Source organism: Esox lucius, chromosome 21 (assembly GCF_011004845.1).
Source record: "Esox lucius isolate fEsoLuc1 chromosome 21, fEsoLuc1.pri, whole genome shotgun sequence".
NCBI lineage: Eukaryota > Metazoa > Chordata > Actinopteri > Esociformes > Esocidae > Esox > Esox lucius.
The window spans coordinates 16029019-16049645 of record NC_047589.1 but is presented as its reverse complement, the minus strand read 5'-3'; the positions used below and the strand labels follow the sequence as shown (position 1 = coordinate 16049645).

General features: G+C 40.8%; 1 protein-coding gene across 3 annotated transcripts in view; it reads right to left on the bottom strand.

Annotated features, from left to right (window-relative positions):
• The window catches only part of adarb2 (adenosine deaminase RNA specific B2 (inactive)), a 174171-nt gene that overhangs the window by 67151 nt on the left and 86393 nt on the right, over positions 1–20627 (bottom strand). Inside the window, exon 1 of one of the 3 annotated variants that reach the window (XM_020041577.3) lies at positions 5631–5685. The exons of the other annotated variants lie outside the window; for them this stretch is intronic. The gene's annotated coding sequence lies outside the window, so the exon portion shown is untranslated. Of the gene's footprint in view, positions 1–5630; positions 5686–20627 lie in introns of those variants that run through there. 3 annotated transcript variants of the gene reach the window in all.

The window sequence follows — 20627 nt, the reverse complement described above, 5'->3', positions numbered from 1 at the left end:
TGGTGAAAACTAATAACCAATGGTGAAGCATGGTGATGGAGCATTATGCTATGGGGATGCTTCTCAGCGGCTGGGACTGAGATACTGGTCAGGCTTGAGGAAACTGAACAAAAACAAAATAGAGAGGTCCTTGAAAACCTTCTACAAAGTACTGAATACAGGGTCTGAATACTAATGCAGACAGAAAACATGAGACAATAATTTCTAAAAATCTGTTTTTGCTCTGTCTTTGTGTAAATTGATAGCAAAATTAAGTCCATAACACAACAAAATGTGGAGAAATTGGTCTGTATACCTTCCGTAGGGACTGTATATTTTCTGTATATATTGATGGGTATAATGTTTAGTCCCAGCATGTGTCCCAAACGGCATCAAATATGGTACAGATCAAAAGTAGTGCACTGTGCATTAATTAGGGAATCGTTTTGTCATTTACCAGCGGTCTGCTCTGATTTGTGGAGTTCTTAAGATGTGCATCCTATCCTACCTACATTTTCAGCCTTCTTAGGGAGTTTATAAATAAATGTGATTGATTGATAGATATCCAAGAAAATGTAAATAGCCATGTTCATTATAGTATCACTGTATGCAGACAGATTGGAAAGCTGGGCAGGAAACGCACAGTCATCTAAAGACTGATTTATTGGTGTGTGTGTTTTAGTGTTTTGGGGAGCAGAAGGATGGATATTTAGCAGCTGATTAGTACCATAGAAGACAGAGGAGCCAGGCCATCTGCTTTACATGTCTTCTCCTGGATCATACCAATGACAGGGCTTTAAACACACACACACACACACATGCACAAACACAAGTGTATAGCATTTAGCAGTGACATCTAGACCTTAAACGGACCGTATCTAAATATAATGCCGCTAAAATAGCATATCTAAATCAGAGAATACAGGGTCAGGGCCTGGTACAATAAATACTGTAAATCATCATGGATTTGACCAGAATGCACTTATGTCAGAGTTTTGGCCTTTTTGCTGCATTACAGCATTCTTCTTCAATCAATCCCTCTCCCAAAGTCTGAATTCCACAGCCCCTTAACACATCCATGTATTCCAAAAGCATTTAGAAATGTCTGTTATGCAATTAAAAATGGATAGCAAATACAGAATTTGTCAGCTGTGAAAAGCATCCAAACATATATGTTTGGTTCTTGTGTGGAATTAACATGGTTCTTAAGTGCTTGAAAAGGAATTGTATATAAAAAATATATATATATATATATATATATATATCTGAATGGAGAACATTTGTATTGCATGTAATGAAACGTGCAAATTATCAAATTCTCAAAAGGACGGATAATTGGTAATGGGCATAAAATGATGTTGAGGATGTTTCCTCATGATAAAAGTTCATGAAAAAGTTCATTCATAAATGGACACAACTGTGAGAATACAATGGCTGGAATCTGTCTTTGTGTGGAAAGATAACCTTATGAAACTTTGGATAGTCTTTGTGCTATACAAGATTTTAGAGAGTTTTAATCTAGAATTAATCTTATTTTGAAACTGATACAGTCAGGAACATATTTACAAAAGCACTACTGCACATCAGTGGGAAGGGATATTGTGTTCAACATCTTTTATGACAAAGGATGCAATTGAGGCCAGCCTAGCATTTCAAAACCACTAGGGCATAGAGAGGATATGAAAGCCGTCCTTGAACTCAGCTGAAGTGGACACTCCTGACAAATATGGAGGGGAGTGTAAAAAAAAAAAAAGTTTAAAAAAAAATTAAGCCTCGTCATTGAGTCATTGATAGTAAGGAAAGGAAAAATTCAATAACACTTCTTCCATTGTGGCTTTTAGACAGATATACTATACATAGCACCCCCTCACTCTCACACACCCTTGAAAAAGGACTTGATGTGGATGAGCATCCTTGAAGGGCCTGTTCAGAGTTTGGTGACAGAAAGGCTGTGCTGAAGATATGGCAGCAGGACCTATTAAACTGCAGATGTCTTGTCAAACACACCCCATAACATAACGCACACTTAGTTCCTTCTTAATGTCCCCATACATTGGGCAGAATGCATGTGAACATATTGACATACACAGCCCTGACTGGCTGAATGGTTTCGAGCCCTCTCCTTACCCAGATGCGTCCGGCTCTATACAGGAACACTGTGACACATGAGAGACGACGACTTCTTTACATGATAAAAGCTTTTCAATGTTAGTGCTCTGATCCTGTGTGGGACAAAAGGCCTCAGGGTCTAATGCATTCAGTAACTACATCTTCATTGCACGATTTCTGCATTTGCACCTAAAGTAGATAGAGGTGCTGCTTTTGGATGTCAACACTGTTGCACTTTGTGAAATGGCACTGGAAAGGGAGGAGTGCATCTATACAAATTCAGAGTAGATATGGACAGGAAAACATAAACACACTGTCTCATAAATGGACCACAATGCATTGCTGTTCTGATTCTTAGGCAAATAACCTCACCCAATTAAAACTGTTTACCGCTTTCATTTACTGTCACTGTTACACCGACAAACAGGCGATTCAGCGTTGTTTAGCTCCTCTGAAACAGATTACCAATGGCAGGAGAGCAGTCATTAATTAACTAGCATGAGAAAGACTAGATGCACAGACATACAGACAGATGTGCTTCCCCCCTCCAGGTCGGTTGGCGTAATAGTCTGATAACAAGCTTCTCATAATATATTGTATTAACAAGGTGCAGTGGCTAAAACAGAGATATGTCTGAAGCGTGCTTCACCTGAGGCAGCAGTAATTCTGGTTACGTTTTGGAGGTGTACTGTCTCCGTCAGTGTGAATGCCTGCATGTCTTCCTGCCTGTGTATCTGCTTGTCCGCCTGCCTTTCTGCCTGCCTCTCTGTCTTCTAGTCCGTCTGTCTGCCTGCCAGCTCTGTCTCCTCTGCTTTACTTAACTAGCAGCCAGGGCATGTCCAGACAGTCCACTGTGACCGCCTATCAACGAGTGTTGGGCTACCTTCCAGTTATGGATTCATTGGCCCACCCAACAACTTCCACCAGCACCAGGTGTAATCCAGACCAGTGACACGACACGTCCTGAGTACCGACTAACAAAAAAAACGGCCTCAACATTTTAATGACGTGACCTTCGAGAATGGATATACTGTACACATTCATGTCGATTATTTCAATCCACCCATCTCTCTCCCAGTCTTCCCACCGATCCTTCTCCGTCCATCCCACGCCTGGCCTTCCCATTCTTTCTGCGTCGGGGACCATCACGCAGAAAATGAACCCGGTTGCCTGATTTACGGCGACGCCATCTTTACGCAGACCATTATGACACGTATAATCAGGCTCCGTGTTTACACTACTTTGTTCAGCAGAAATAGCTGCACCGACGGTCCCGGGAAGCACAGATGGGACGGGGACACTTTTTCATCGCCTGTTCCATACGACAGCACCCAACACATCTGGTACGCGGCGAGGAAGCATCTTTGCACTAATTTGTTTGTCACTATATATTGAAAGGACTATCTGTCATTCTGCCACGCTTTGGTTGCAATGCGGTGGGATGTTTGAAGACAGGGCTAGTCATAGGTTTCAGACGTGCAGCCACTCGGGACTCACTTAAAGCAGCAGCCCCTCTGACTGATGGAACTCAAGGAAGATGGGAGGAGAGGGAAAATGACAACGGCACAAAAATCCTCACCTAATTTCAAAAGAACTCCTTTCCCCATGAAATAGAAACGGTGTAATATGGATTGTGATATTGCTGTATGTTTTCATTCCCCCCCCATCCAACACACAGACATTTGTAAGGAAGATATGTTTATATGGCTATTACAATACTATGGGAAAGGATTAAGCTGTACTCATCTCTGACGTATCTGCAGCCATGTGATTCTTCACCAACAAACCGAGCTTGAACTAAACGAGAACGTTACATTTTAACTGACACAACAGCGTATTAGAGCGATAACAAAAAATGCATCCCAAATGGCACTCTATTCACTATTGTGCCCCACCTCTGAACGAAGCCCTATGAGTCCTGGTCAAAGTTAGTGCCTCTGTAATGAATAGGGAACCATTTGGCATTCAGATCATCACCATGGTGTGTAAATAACATCCGTACACTCAGGGTGCATCCTGTTTTCCTGCATCTATTCAGGCACTGACTGGCCTCCATATTTCACAGAATTCTGCAGCAAAAATTGCGATAAATACAAACTGACAGCTCATGATATCCCATTTTCAATCCCATGCTCTGCACTAAGTGTGATTCAGAGTCAATTAAAGAACTGTTTGATGTTGATCCATTCAGACTCAGAAATTATAACAGGGCTGCTAGTATTTACTACTATGGAGTTGCACTGTTCTCATCTGTGTGTGACTGTATCTGTGTGTGTCAGTGGGTGTTTGTGTTTCTGCTCACCTGTGTACAGCACTGCTCAACATGAGTAAAAAGTAGAGGAAAATGTAACACAAACCATCTGGCTAGGCAGGTTGTGAAGTTTGTGAATATAAATAATCTGCCATTGTTTCTTAGGGATGTTGTTTATTATTATTTGAATAAGTCATCCAATTCAAAAAATGACAAAGAACAATATACATTCTGTAAAAAAAACACAACATACAAAACAAATATATTGAAAAAAAGCACTAAAAATGCAAGTACTAAATACAGCGTGGCACATGTACTATGACTGAAGTCTCCAAACTATAGGGACATGAGAGATACATGTCGCAAGTTACTCTTTCGGTCAAATAAGTGTTTAGAAACTACTCTAAAGTGTGCATATAAAAACTGTTTGATTTCCTCCTCCCCCAGTTTTCAGTTGTATTTGTCTGGGTATATAATACTTTGTGGGGGGATTCTTCTATATAAATATTACATATGTGAATTGTTTATTAGAAAAAACAAAACAGTCCATGTCAGAGATTCAATCAAATAAGAATAAGAGGTGAAATAGTAAAAAATCCCAGGCCCATTATTTTTGTTTCTGGCAAAAGAGGTGCTGCTGTAATTTTAGTGCACTAATATTAGTTATTTTACACTGTCCTTACTGACGATACTCTTGAAAAATTTGACTAACATTTTAATAAAGCTTGTAACTTGAATAGATTTACTACTAGTAGCCGCTACATTGGCACTTCGCTGATGTAAAATTACTGCTAGCTTACAACATTCATGCAACGGTTCATTTGTTAGCAGTGTAGCAGGCACAACTGCGCCACAGCTGATGATCAAACATGTGCATGATGAAAATTAATTTGCTAGACTGTGTGTTAGGCTTAGGGAATAATACATATAGCTGTTGAGCAGCGGTGTAATAATTTCAAGTAAATGAGAGCCTGCAGTGTATAAACACTGGTGAGATTTTTTTGTGGAACTTCAGAACTGTTTCATGAGCTACTCGAAAATGGGCTGCAAGCTACCAGCAACATGTTGGAAAAGGAGATTCAGTTGGTGCAATTATTAGATAGCAGATTGTTCATTTCATTCTTGTAGTAAGGTAAGACAAAAAGTTAAAGCTCAAGGGTCTTGCAATTCATTAGTCATTGGCGGCAGTAAACTAAAATGAGTGTCAACCAAAAGAAATGCAGGCTTAGACTGCAGGTGGTTGATAAGGGTATTGAATTCATCTGAGCAGTCAAGTGAAATTCCCAGATACCTGTAGGTGTCCACAGTGGCGTGGTTAGACTTGGTCTTCCGCGTCTTTAGCCTCGGGTCTTTCTGGAGTAGCCCCAGGTCTTTCTGGAGTAGCCCCAGGTCTTTCTGGAGTAGCCCCAGGTCTTTCTGGAGTAGCCCCAGGTCTTTCTGGGGTAGCCCCAGGTCTTTCTGGAGTAGCCCCAGGCCTTTTGATACAATTCCAAAAATAGATTCAAAATTTGATTCATTCTAATGAGGTTGCTAAACTGTTTGTGACCTAACTGTCCTTTAGGAACTTTAGAGATGCTGAGATCGACCTATGGCCAGCTCTGAAGCCTTACAGGTGGCAGGTCAGTTGTTCGTTCACCAGGCATTTCAAAACCTCATAAAAGGCATGGCAAGATTGAGATATGCCCACAACAGTCAGGGTCACGCTTGTCTACCCCTTTGAAAAGAGAAAAGGTGGAAGGAGCCTTCCAATCCTGTGGGAGTGCCGTTGATGTGGAATGTAAATGGTTTTGGAACAGAAATGTATTTTTTATAACAGCTCCTGATGCATTTATCAAAAGGACAGACACTTCCAAAGTCCCTGAGAATTACATTAATGTAGTAGTGAGGATTAGTGGGGGAAAATTCCAGAAAGTAGGGTGTCTTTTTTTATATTGTATGTCGAAATAAATGTAAGACTGGAAATATGCTTTTTCATTTTGATGTTGGCTAAGTGGGCCAAACTGGTCCAAAGTATAATGGTGGCTGATATACCAAATTACTAAAGGACAATCCTAAAAGCTTACCGGTTAATATGTTAATATGAGTGCAGCGATGAAAGGTTCACTGAACACGATGCTTGTCTTTTCTCCCTTAGCTCTCACAAACTAGTGGATTATGATTTAAAACAATTAGGCATGCATGTAATGGTTGCCTAGGTTACCATGGCAGTTAATGATATAAACCTTCAACATGTTAATGGTATTTAAACACGTAAACACAATTAGTCCAAAACTGAGTTGTTATGTTATATCAAAGGATTGGAAACTAAAGAGACTGGAAATGTTCCCTTACAATCCACACAGATCCACACATGCACAAGCTACACAAGAATACACACACACCATGTGAGAACTGGTGCGCACACACACACACACACACACACACATTCAATGTGCAGGGTAAGTGGACATTAACACGTCTTGCGAAACAAGCGGGCTGCTCATTGTCACTTCCACTTAATTGCTCATGTGGTACAGTGAAGAGAACAATTTGGACTGGCTGTTTTCACACACTGTGGCTCCAAGAAGTAGAACCAACCAATGCTCATTCATTAGGCAGCTTGGCTTGTCTTCCAACACTGACCACTGACCAACAGTCGCAACCCGTCAGTAATGAACTTTCAGTTGCACATTGCACTCATTTTGGCGACCCGGCGCGCTAGTTTTGCGTGCCTAAATGGTGAATAATATTCTGCAAACTCATGGAGAATAGAACGGTAAAAGCGATTTCAGTATCTTGTCAGAGGCTGCTCTGGATACAGCATGTCAGATTGCTTATGTCATACATAGTTGGCCTGCAGCATTCAGGCCACTGAGTGTTTGAATGGGTGAGGGCCGTAATAAGTTAATGGGGAAGTGAAGAGAGCGACTTGATGTGTGTTTTGTCCAGTCGGTGCGACCTGGCACAACTCCCTCTGTTTTAACACCTTGCGTCTATGAATTTTATCGGCAACTAAAAAGCATTCTTACTGTGAAATATGTATCTTTCTGGACATTTTCAGATGGTATTAAGACATTACCTGTAAAGGCTTATGCCTACTATTGAGCAATAGAACGGTGCTGGCATACTGGCACCACCAAGACACACGTCTCCGGTCCTCAACCTGATCTTGTAGTTGCCGTGATGAAAGTAACTGAAAAGCGGCCACATGCTAACAATATATATTCTCTGGTAAAATAGTTTTCAAAGTGGCTCAGTTGTGGATCAATAATGGACAAGGCAACACTGAAACTCATTAGTGTGCTACTTGATCAGCAGCTCTCATCTGACAGTTTGCTCTCAAGTGTCCTATCATAGTGTTCTAAGCATAAAAAACACAACCAAATGGGGACAGCTCTATCAAATGGGTTAGGTCCCACCCCATTGCATATGGACGATGCACAACTTGTTTATTTCATTTGGATGATGCATAAGTGTACACAATGCAAACGCAATGTGTATTTATTCCTTTATATATTAATTTATTTATACATTTATTCCTTTAATATTATGGCACATTTAGTCCTCCATACAGCTGAGAAGAAATGGCTAAAATACAGCTCCGGAAAAAAACAAGGAAAGTTTTTGCTGTGGTTTATTAATTTCAACCCTTCTGTTACTCACTCAAAACCTTCCTTTTGGACTTTTTTTGGAAAGGAAAGGAAAAGGTGCAGTGGTTTCAATTTTATTCTCCATATTTCCATATTATATACAGTTGTGCTCATTAGTATGAATACCCGGTCAGAAATTGTACAATTTTTATATTGATTTTGTGAAATTATTTTACATTTTATTTAAGGATAGTGATCATATGAAGCCATTTATTATCACATAGTTGTTTGGCACCTTTTTAAATCATAATGATAACAGAAATCATCAAATGGCCCTGATCAAAAGTTTACATACCCTTGAATGTTTGGCCTTGTGTGTGCCACACAAGGTGACACACACAGGTGAAAATGGCAATTTCGCCCAACTGGGGATTTGTTAGCTCTCATGTGGATGCACTGAGCAGGCTAGATACTGAGCCATGGGGAGCAGAAAAGAACTGTCAAAAGACATGCGTAACAAGGTAATGGAACTTTATAAAGATGGAAAAGGATATAAAAAGATATCCAAAGCCTTGCAAATGCCAGTCAGCACTGGTCAATCACTTATTAAGAAGGGGGAAATCAGGGATCTCTTGATACCAAGCCAAGGTCAGGTAGACCAAGAAAGATTTCAACCAAAACTGCCAGAAGAATTGTTCGGGATACAAAGAAAAACCCACAGGTAACCTCAGGAGAAATACAGGCTGCTCTGGAAAGAGATGGTGTGGTTGTTTCAAGGAGCACAATAAAACAATACTTGAACAAAAATGAGCAGCATGGTCAAGTGGCCAGAAAGAAGCCTTTACTGCACCAATGCCATAAAAAAGCCTGGTTACAATATGCAGGACAACACCTTGACACGCCTCATAGCTTCTGGCGCCACTGTAATTTGGAGTGATGAGACCAAAATAGAGCTTTATGGTCACAACCATAAGCGCTATGTTTGGAGAGGGAATACCATCCCCACTGTGAAGCATGGTGGTGGCTCACTGATGTTTTGGGGGGATTGTGAGCTCTAAAGGCACAGAGAATCTTGTGAAAATTGATGGCAAGATGAATGCAGCATGTTATCAAATATTACTGGCAGACAATTTGCATTCTTCTGCACGAAAGCTGCGCATGGGACACTCTTGGACTTTCCAGCACCACAATGACCCTAAGCACAAGGCCAAGTTGACCCTCCAGTTGTTACAGCAGAAAAAGGTGAAAGTTCTGGAGTGGTCATCACAGTCTCCTGATCTTAATATCATTGAGCCACTCTGGGGAGATTTCAAACGTGCGGATCATGCAAGGCGTCCAAAGACTTTGCATGACCTGGAGGCATTTTGCCCAGATGAATGGGCAGCTATATCATCTGCAAGAATTCGTACCTCATAGACAACTATTACAAAGGACTGCACGCTGTCATTGATGCTAAAGCGGGAAATACACAGTATTAAGAACTAAGAGTATGCAGACTTTTGAATAGGGATCAGTTCATTTTTTTCTTTGTTGCCATGTTTTGTTTTATGGTTGTGACTTTCTGTTATGACCTACAGTTGAGTGTGAATCCCATAAGAAATAAAAGACGTGTTTTGCCTGCTCACTCATGTTTTCTTTACAAATGGTACATACATTTATATTACCAATTCTCCAAGGGTGTGCAAATATTTGAGCACAACTGTAATGGAAGTGGAATGAATGAATGTGCAATTAAGGCAAATGTATTACTTATGGCAATTCTAAATGTGCAGTGGAAAAACACACATTTACAGAAAAAGTACAGGTATTAATTATAATGTATGTACAAGTGGGATAAATAGTTTTGGCAATTCTCAATGGCATTCTGAATTTGCAATCAAGGCTAATTGAAGGTAGCATGTGCAACTGAAATGCAGTGATAGCAGCAATGAGGTTCCCGAGGTTAGACGTGTATGTAACAATTGAAAATGCACGTACAGTGGCAGTTCTAAATGTGCAATGTGCAGAAAGCACAGGGTTAAGATGCTAATTTAAGGTGCAAGTCGGCATATGCAAATGAAATACAGGAAGAGCAGCAATGACACGTGATTTGAAAAATCTGATCAGACTAGTCCAGTAGTGCAGAGGGTGGGCATAGTTAGTGATGGGAAGTCACAGAGTTCAGCAGGGTAACAGCAGATGGAAAGAAACTGTTCCTGAGCCTGATGGTGCGAGAACAGAGAGAGCTGTACCGCCTGCCTGATGGGAGGAGGGCACAATTCTGGTTTGTGCTGTTCTGTGAAGGGAGTACTACACATCTTTGCACGATACCTTCAGTTCAGTTTCTTGGCATTTCTTGCATGGATTAGCCTTCAAATCTCAGAACAAGAATAGACTGATGAGTTTCAGAAGAAAGTTATTTCTTTCTGGCCATTTTGAGCCTGTAATTGAACCCACAAACGCAGATGTTGAAGATACTGAACTAGTCTAAAGAAGACCAGTTTTATTGCTTCTTTAATCAACACAATTTTCAGCTATGCCAACATAATCACAAAATAATTTTCTAATGATCAATTAGCCTTTTAGAATGATAAACTTGGATTAGCAAACACAACGTGCTATTGGAACACAGGAGCAATGGTTGCTGATAATGGGCCTCTGTACTCCTACGTAGATATTCCATTGACAATCAGCCATTTCATGCTACAATAGTCATATACAACTTTCTGATATTTCTGGTAAATTTGAAGTTATTTGAATTGACAAAAAAAAAAGTGCTTCACTTTAAAAAACAAGGACATATCTAAGAGACTCCAAATTTTTGAACGGTAGTGTATGTACTGTATATACATTAAATATATACATTTAGTCACATTCTCACCAGTTTTCTGTGCCCCTTTGAATAATACAACCAGCTGCATTTTCTTAGCACTGAGACATGGATAAAAGGGTTTCACTGTATTTCTCCCTCGAATGCTTCTTTAGAGTTTCACAGATGTGGTACTCCCAACACCACCACCCGCATTTTAACGCTTCTACGAGCAAACCCAATGTCACAGATCACGCAGACCCTCGGTGCCTAGCTATCGCACAGCTATATTGAAATATGTCTCCAAGTGAAATCCATGTGCAACTATCTCTAAACGCAATACAGTTGACCAGTCCCAAATCAACGTGCCTTTGGTCAGGCCGCCTCCAAGCCGTTGGATTCATCAGGGCTTTACATTTTGTCAGGACTATAGTACATCTACAGTAAAACATGATTCAAACCAATACAAGAATGTGCAGAGAATGTGGCCTAACCATGATATAGACGGAAACATTAAGGGAAATGTACTATAACCTTAAACTGGCCTGAAGCTTTATACAAATATAAAAGCTCATCATTCACATCGTTGTTTCTCTGTCATACATTCAGCAACGTACTTGGAGACTCACACAACAGACTGACAAAACATTGGCTGACTGACGCCGTATCTACCCTTCACATTGCTTCTCTGCAGCGAGCAGTGAATAGCTTGGAGATGAGTGAGGCCATTAGTAAGGCACGCTAGTTGAATTGGTGAAGAAGGCTTCCTTTGTGCTGCCTTTATGTCCTCTTTGACTTTGAAGTGAACAGCACACCTGACTCTGTATCTGTATCTGAACCACTCACTGACTGGTGTGTTTCTGCTCATTTCCGCTCCTTCTTTTGAAGCATGGAGAGACAGAACTATTTTCAGAAGCCCTAAAATCCCTCTTCACCACTTATAATAGAGGAATGATGCAGAGATCTCTCTCACACACTGTGTGGACTCAGCTCTCACTAACCATTGTGTCAAATAAACCAGACATGAATGTCTCAGCCTGGACTGTATCTTTCTGTCTTGTCCTTATGTATCCTGTTTTTCTGTCTGTCTTTCTGCCTGTCTGAGTGCCTGTTAATTTGTCGATCCTGCTCTCTCTCTCACTCCCTCTCAAAATCTCTCCCTCTCCTTTTTCTCTTTTACCGTCTCTTTCTGTCTATTATAAACGGGGCAGACAGTACATGTGTTCTTTAACACAGATACTGGTCGATTTACACTGGCCTCAGCTCCCTCCTTCCCTGGGGCAGAATGATCAGTAAACAAACCGGCAGTTATGTGAAAAGTTCACCCGTATAATGTTATAATGTTTCTTACATATTTGTACATAAGGATCTGTTCACCCTTACAGTACCTTTAACACTACAGACAAAGGTAACGTAACAAATAACACAGAAAGATATTACTTTGCAATCATTCATTCATATACTATCTACAGAAATATATGTTTTCACAGTGTGGAAAAATAAGTATACTCCTAGCTTTAATAGCTGCTGTTGCTCCCTTAAATAAAACCATAATTTCTTGTACTGTAGCTGTCCATCTGTCTCTTACCTCAACTGGGAGGAATTTCTGCCCACTCTATACAGTATTGCTGTGTTAACTGTGTTATATTTGAGGGCTTTCTTGCATACATGACACACTTCAAGTTCCCCAACAGCATTTCAGTAGGATTGAGCTCTGGGGTATGGAATGGATCCATTAAACTCCACTTCTTATTTTTGATTGTTGCTTTACTTGTGTTTTGTGTCATTATGATGTTGCAAGATCCATGTTTGGTCCAGCTTCAGCTTTTTTCACAGGCCTCACAGAGGAATTATTAGTTAACTCCATGGTGGTTGGTATGAGGTTCTTCAATTTGTTGACATAAGAGGATCACTGATGCACATGAAGGATTACCATTTCTGACAGATCTTCTAGAAATTATGAAAAGTCTAAAACACGGGAAATCTGCATACCTACTCAAGTTCATGAGTCAACTGTCAGAAATGAACTACACAAACATGGCGAAAATGGGAAGTCAGGACAGTAGAAGCTGCTGCTCACAAAAAATAATATCAAGACAGGACTGACGATTGCCAGACAACACTTGGGAAAAGAACAACACGACAGGAACATTGTACTCAGGACAGACAAGTCAAAGGTGGCGGCTGCAATGCCAGACGTCATTTTTGGCAAAAAGGAAACACTGAGGTTAAACAGAACAACCTCATACCAACCGTAAGGCATGATGGCAGAGGCATTTTGGTTTGTAGCTGCTTTGCTTCCTCAGAGCCAACTTGAATCAACCATGAATTCCATATAGCACCAGAATATTTTTGAGAAGAATGTGCAGCCATCTGTCAAAAAGCTGAAGCTGAACTGAACATGGATCTTGCAACAGGACAATGATCTAAAACAAGCAAAGATACAACAGAATGTCTCAAAAAGAACTGGAGGGTTATGTAATGTCTGAGTCAAAGCCTGGATATCAATTCTAACAAAATGCTCTGGTTGGACTTGAAATGGGCTAAACATGCAAGAAATCCAAAGAACATGACATATTTGAAGTAGTATTGTAATGAAGAGTGGGCAAAAATTCCTCCCCATTGAAGTAAGAGACAGATGGACAGTTATAAGGAACAACTACATGAATTTATTTAAGCCAAAGTGTGCAACACCAGCTGTAGTGTACTCATTTTTTGTATACTATGAAAATGAATTTCTGTAGATTTTTATGAATGCAGTATTGCAAAGTATAATCTCAGTGTCATTTGTTATATTAGATAACCATTATCTGTCAGTATTGTTGAAGTGAATATTCAACAATACTGTCAGATATTGTCAATACTGACAATATAGTGCATATCCTTATGGACAAATATATTATTAAAAAATTACATATTTTTCACATGACTTATCTTTTTGCAGATGACTACCTTACAGAAATGTGCACGCACACACACGTGCACACATAAACACTCATTCTAGCTTGTGGTGTTATGGATGGGACGAGTTGGCCTCCATCTTTACCTCTCTACAGAGCCCAGGAGAATTTCTATTGACCTGCTATAAGGCTGCCGACCCTTGGGTCAAACACTCAAAACACTCAACCTGTTTCGTTGGGTAATTCATTCTGGCTCGAAATGGATAGATGGATGGATTCGTGTGCATGCAATTTAGAATCTCACTGACTGACTTTCACCTGACTATCAATCTTAATAATTGATCATCTGATTTGTTAAGATGAGATAAAAAAGCTGATTTAGAGCAGAGATGGCAGACTGGAATTCCTGGTGGGACATGTGTTTGATGGCTGTTGCTATTTCTTTTTTGCCATTTCTTTTTTGTGTCCAGAAAAGCCCTCCAGGAAGTCAGTTTTGACACCCCTGATTGTGAGTGTACATTTGTATTGTGAGAGAGTGTGTGTGACCAATTTGAGACCCTCTGTCACACCACCCCACTGACCTGAGTTGAACTGAGTGGAACAATAGTGCTTCTTGTTGTACTAGACAAGAGTTTTGTCAGGACCTAAACTGGTCCTGCCTGGGTCACCAGAAGCCACCACCCTAAAAAATTCCACATCAACACATTAGATTAACCATTCCATCTACAGGGCAAATGGAATGAATGAACTGCTACAGAAGATCCTCATAAAGACTGATTACATCAGATCCTTTATATTGCTATTTTTTGTATTTGTGCAGTAGGCCAGATTCAACATCATGTAGTAGGTTATGTGCACCAGAGGCAGTGCCCTAGACTGGACAACCCAGGGTCAACTGGTTAACTTTGTGTTTGGCGTTATCATCGAGATCCAGGACTTCCTAAGACATTACACTTAAACACCTTAATTCACTGAAAAAAAGTCATTCACTGAAAAAAGAAAAAGGTCAGGTAAGAGGACGAGCCTCCCCAAGAAGTCTGCCTCTGGTCCGGAGACGCATGGGTGGCATTTGTTATCCTTTATTATGAAAAAGTTTCCTTCAAGACTAGGTCAAATCTAGGTCTCCGGTGTTATGTTGGGAGGGAGCAAAACCAGCACACCAAAAGTCGAGCGTGGGGAGGAGTCCGTTGTTATGTTCCCATCAGAATATCTTCAAAGACTTACGTGCCGGAACTTTCCTAATGTTGTGGCAAAGGAGGGTTTGATGTCTGAAGACATCAGTAGGGTACAATTATGCTCAAAGTTCCATGGTGCTCAAGAAAAAAAGACCATCTCAATAAAATTCCCTTCTCCATGTGCAAAGCAAGGCAAAAACATACTTAAAACAGACTAAGTGATAAACTGCACTATATAAGGGCTACTCCAAATGGGCCGGAGAGGACTGTCCGGTGCACGCTCTATCGAGCGGCAGGAAGGACTGTCCGCCGTAGTGACCCTGGGTCAGCTGTTTCTCCATGGTCAGCAGTAGGAAATGCTGTTTTGTCCAGGAATGAGTTTGGCTGCTTACAGCAATCAATGGTGCACAAGCCCTGGATCAAGAAACCAGTGACATCAAAGGTACAAGTTCTCCGTCTGTCCGCAGGCATGACTTCTTTATCCCTTCTCAAAGCACTAGCATCCTGTCAGCTGAACTAAACTAACCAGGTGTCATCTTAATTTGAAGAATTAAAGCTGCATCCCTGGAAGGGCCCTCCAGACACGGGAGAGGTTCTGCTGGCCCGGGAGATCAGAAAGCTCTGCTGGGCATTGGCGCGACTTGCGTGTCCCTTCAGGCCTCCTCACTAGTAGACCTGACCTGATTTAGCCAATACAGTCCAGGGTGTGTGTGTTGGGGGCCCGTCCCGAGATCCTTGTGGCTTCCATTAGCCCAACAAGATTTGCAGGTTGCATCCAACTCTGGTGTGAAGAGCCATTGGTGGATCTGTTGTTTTAGGTAGAGGGAAAGGTTTGGTGTCTATATCCAATGAGTTGGAACTCCTCTCAAGAGGTCCAACCCAAAAAAAAAGCAATAGGTTGTTGCGACTGTCCATTTATAGCGATTGCCTTTGATGAGTCTTCATGCTTATTTGGCACGCAAGGTCTCTTTTTGTACCGGGTTGTTCTGCTAAATTTTTAAGGTGTACTTTGCAGTGATTTCAGCTGGCCATTAGGTGTTTGCGAATGCCATTCCAGAGTCCAATACCCTGGCTGTGAGATTCCTAAACCGGTCAAAGTCGATCATAAAGTTGTGTCTGTTATATTTATTTTCTAACACAAAATATTCTAACATCTGTTGTCCCTCAATAACAGTTGGTTATGAACAAGATGTCTGGGATTTGGCCATGTCTTTAAATGTTCTTCCCTTAGAAAACCTGGGGATTCTTGGGATAATCTGGTAGAAGTGCATATTGCTCATTGCTCTCACTTTTAAGTCAATGTGTGGGGGAGAACAACTCTGTGTGTTGCCTGGGCTCCCTTTCTGCTTGGAATTCTCCTAAATGTCCCAGTGGCCTAATGAATAAGAGAATAGTGTTCTAAGACTGGTATGGTTGGTAGCATAGGAGCTTGCGACCAGCTCCTTGTCTGTTTAGCCAATCCGCTTTTAGGTAAATATCTCCATGGCATAAACAGCAAGGGCAAGTGTTTCTTAGCAGAGCCTGAGCTCACTTCACTTAAGGGGTGGCGACGACCTGAGCATTATTCAAAGGGTTGACAATGGCAGAGATTGGTGCTGTGGCAAGCATCCTCTCATAACGTTTCAATCACTGGATGTCAAGGCTGTAGTCTACTGCCCTGCATACAGGAGTGATTGGAAGTAGACCATTAGCATCATACCGGGCGACCAACCAAAAGGGAACTTCAGGTTACTTGAATGTACATGACATTATTAGAGAGAAGGGCGAAATGTTTCCTGCTTGGAGACTTTCTGTTAGCTGTGTTGCTTGTAATATTGCAGAAGAGCATTGAGATGAATAACATAGAAGCGAGCTGTAGAACATGCTGGAAAGTACTTCTCCTACTGAGCCGGGAACTGTTTGTTGAGATAATTACATTCTCAAAGGATGTTAACGGAACACATAAATTAATTTCTTGCCAGAGTAACAGGCAGGATTTATGCATTATGGGGCGGTTTGTTTACAGAACAAATAAATGAGATGTTTAAGACAATTAATTATGGTTCTTCATGTCATTAAAGGGTATGAGTTGTTGGATGACTTTGAAATATACACTCATGGTTGTCTGATGAGTTTTGATGACAAAGTAAATCACCCGTTTACAGGAAGGCTCAAAATTGAATACGGTTGTGGGAGGAATGAGACATCACAATATTAGAGTGACTGTTTTAACTGACGTTTTGTACTTTAAAACCCTACTCCAGAACTGTTGGTCTGATCCCCATACAGCATCCCTGTGCTCATGTGTTCAAAATATATATTTTCCAGCTATCTGGCTAAAACAATATGGCCAAAAACAAAACAATAGATTTTATCTAGCCTTTTATAACTGAGCATGAGTGCAATATTTTGGCCCTTTATGTAAAACAGTTTAGGAGATTTACCACTGTGTGGTCGACCAGAATATACTTGCACAACTGGCCTATTATCATTGTTGTTAACATGTTCAACAAGTTGTATTAATAAATATATCTATGCCTGATTTATAGGCATTTATGTGTGACCCTTCCCATTAGAAAATTCATTGGACACTTGGCTAGGTTTTTTGTTTGTAGAGTAGGCTGGAAAGATTTGCCTTGTTAGAGCCCTGTCCACAAATCAAATCAAATCAAATGTATTTATAAAGACCTTTTTACAACAGCAGTTGTCACAAAGTGCTTTTACAGAAACACCCGGCCTTAAACTCCAAGGAGCAAACAACAGTAGTGTTGAATTTCAGTGGCAAGGAAAAACTCCCTAAGAAGGCTGAAAGTTAGGAAGAAACCTAGAGAGGACCCAGGCTTCTTCTGGCTGTGCCGGGTGAGATATTAAGATTAATATATGCATGTGGGGCTAAATCCAGTCTATTTAAATTTAGACAAGGTCAGAAGTATGACCAGATGGACAAGGACAGGGAAAGCAACGGGCCCCCCAAATCAAGTACTCCGCAGGTGTGGACCAGGACCTCATGTCCTCCTAAAGTTTAAAATTCAGAAAATTCATTCCTCATATCAACAACGATTTATGGTGAAGAAGGAGAACTTAGTGGGGAAGGAGAACTGACCCAATCCCACAGCACAATAATATAGCAGCGTAAGACCTTGGGACTGAGACGGGGGGTCCGGCGACACAGGAAATCAATCCACCCACATTGTCAGGCATCAACCAAAGGGACACCCACCAACCGCAACCACCCTGAATGAGGGCCGAGTATTGCCAGCAGAGTACAGCCCAACTGCACAAGTATGCAACAGAGAGACATTTCTAACCTTAATTGGCAGATCATTCCACAGTAGTGGAGCTCTATGAGAAAAGGCCCTGCCTCCGGCTGTTTGTTTAGAAATTCTAGGTACAATTAAAAGGCCTGCATCTCGCAATCGTAGGTTACGTGTAGGTATGTATGGCTGGATCATTTCAGCAAGGTAAGTAGGAGCAAGTCCATGTATTGATTTATAGATTAACAGTAAAACCTTAAAATCAGCCCTAACCCTAACAGGCAGCCAATGTAAGGATGCAAGTACAGGAGTAATGTGTTCATTTTTTTTGTTTTAGTTAGGATTCTTGCAGCAATGTGCAGCACTAATTGAAGTTTATTTATTGATTTGTCAGGGTAACCGGAAAGAACAGCATTGCAGTAATCTAGTCTAGAAGTAACGAAAGAATGGATTCGTTTTTCTGCATCAGTTTTTCATAGAAAGTTCCTGATTTTTGCTATCGGACAAATCATTTAGCAAATGTCACTTGTGTGGAGGTGAGCCTAAACACCACAGGGTGGTTTTGCAGACAAAGAATAAGCCTAGTCTAGGACAAGAAAATCAGGTTCAATAGAAAACTCCCTTGAGCTTGATTTTTTATCCTAGACAAGGCCTAAATGGTGTCTGTGAAACTGGCCCCAAATGTAACATCTGTATGCCACATGTCAGGTCCTGACTATGGGGTGCCTCTAGGCATCTCTATGTGCCTGGGGGTGATAGTCAGGGCCTGAATATGGGGTGCCTCTAGGCATCTCTATGTGCCTGGGGGTGATAGTCAGAGCCTGACAGCAGTTTTGGTTGTCCCCAACTGGAGGCGGCTGCACTGCGTTGCCTCTAATTGGGGATCCTATTATAGTTCTGTTGTTTCCATCCTTTCTGTGGTTAATTGTTTGTGTTAAGCGCTTTACAGACGGTTGGTTTTTCTCCTTTTTTATTTTTGTTCTTATTGTTTGAAGAACATTAAAGGAATGTACTACAGCTCTGCTCCATGTGTCCTGCCTCCCCACCACTGTGACAACATTGGGTTATGGGAGTGAGCTTTAGAAAATGTCCCAACTAGTGATGGGCAACCAAGGCTTTCTGAAGCCTTTGAGTCTTTCATCAAAATGGTTCGAAAATCGGTTTGTTTTCTCGAGGCTTAAACACGCACTTCATAGTAGTTTAACATGATCTGGATTTGACCTGCACCATAACAAGCAAAAGAGCGAGAGTTGGTGGTGCTACCCACTGTGCCATTACTGGACTTACAGTGCTAACAACTTTTTAAAATAAATTAATAAGTTGAACAATAGAAGTCTCAGGCACCGAATAACCATAGAAGCCTTTGTAAAAATCATAGAGGCTTTGTAAAAATCATAGAGGCTTTGTAAAAAGCATGTGATCAAACGAGGCTTCGGATGTCATCGATCACAGGGTATTACACCTTCCGCTTGGGTTAGAATGGGTTGCAATTTCACAGCAAGCCTCGATCAGAGAATGTAGTTCAATCTCTTGATCAACAAATATTTAAAAACGTTTGCATCCTTGGTATTATTGAGGCTGCAGAAGACAAAATCAATTAAAAAAAAATCTATAATTGTGCTGTCACATAAAACCTCATCTAAAACTGAATTCAACACTGTGGCAATGATATCAGATTGTTATCTAATTGCCAACGTTTCGAATTGCTACTTAGCTATTGTTTATGTGCAATATAAGGGAAGCACTTGTATATAACTTGGATGGAGGAAAGCCCCAGTGCCTGTCAGTAGAAATTGACATCTGCAGTCCACTTCGAAAAAGACATGGGATTAAACGAAGCTTCGGGCATCATTAATCACCTGGTGATCATACGTTGAATGATAAATCTCTACGAGAGAAACCCTGGAGTTAAACATTCATAAAATACGGTGGAGCCAATGATTGATTTAGGAAGTGATATTAAAAACTGTTAATTCCTGACGTATTCCTGACGTAGAAATTACCAATGTGTTATTGGCAAAACGACATATGGAAGAATAATCATTGGGACTCGAACCGGGCTTTCTAAAACAATTACCTATCCATCCACAGCACTACATGTTGAGCTACTGGCCAGCTGACATTCCAACCATTCCAACATTAGTCTACAGTATTTGTATACCCGTTTGTTATTGATAATGAATGATGAGTAGCAGAAAGGTTTTTGATATGAATGTCATAAGTTCTTGATAATTAAGCTGTAGACTCATTTAGTTTCATGTGTTTCAAAGCATGGTTGGAAAGCACTGTATCTTTAAAATCCCTATTAGATGATTTTGTGATGTCCGAAGCTTCACACCTCATCAATCACATGACATTGTTGCTCAAATACATGCCTCTGCCCTTTTGCTTTGAGCAAACTGGGTTGAAATTTTGAAGCAAGCCCCGGAGCTTCGGCTTCATCACCAGTCCCAGCATATTGCTTGTGATAGCACCACCATGTGCCCAATTGGCATGGCATTTACAATTCTGTCAAGATTCACCTATCTACGTCTTACTATCTCACAGGAATTTGCAATCACTCTCATGACGGAAAATAGTAATAATAACCACTGCTAACAAATACAATTGTGTGTCAGTAGAT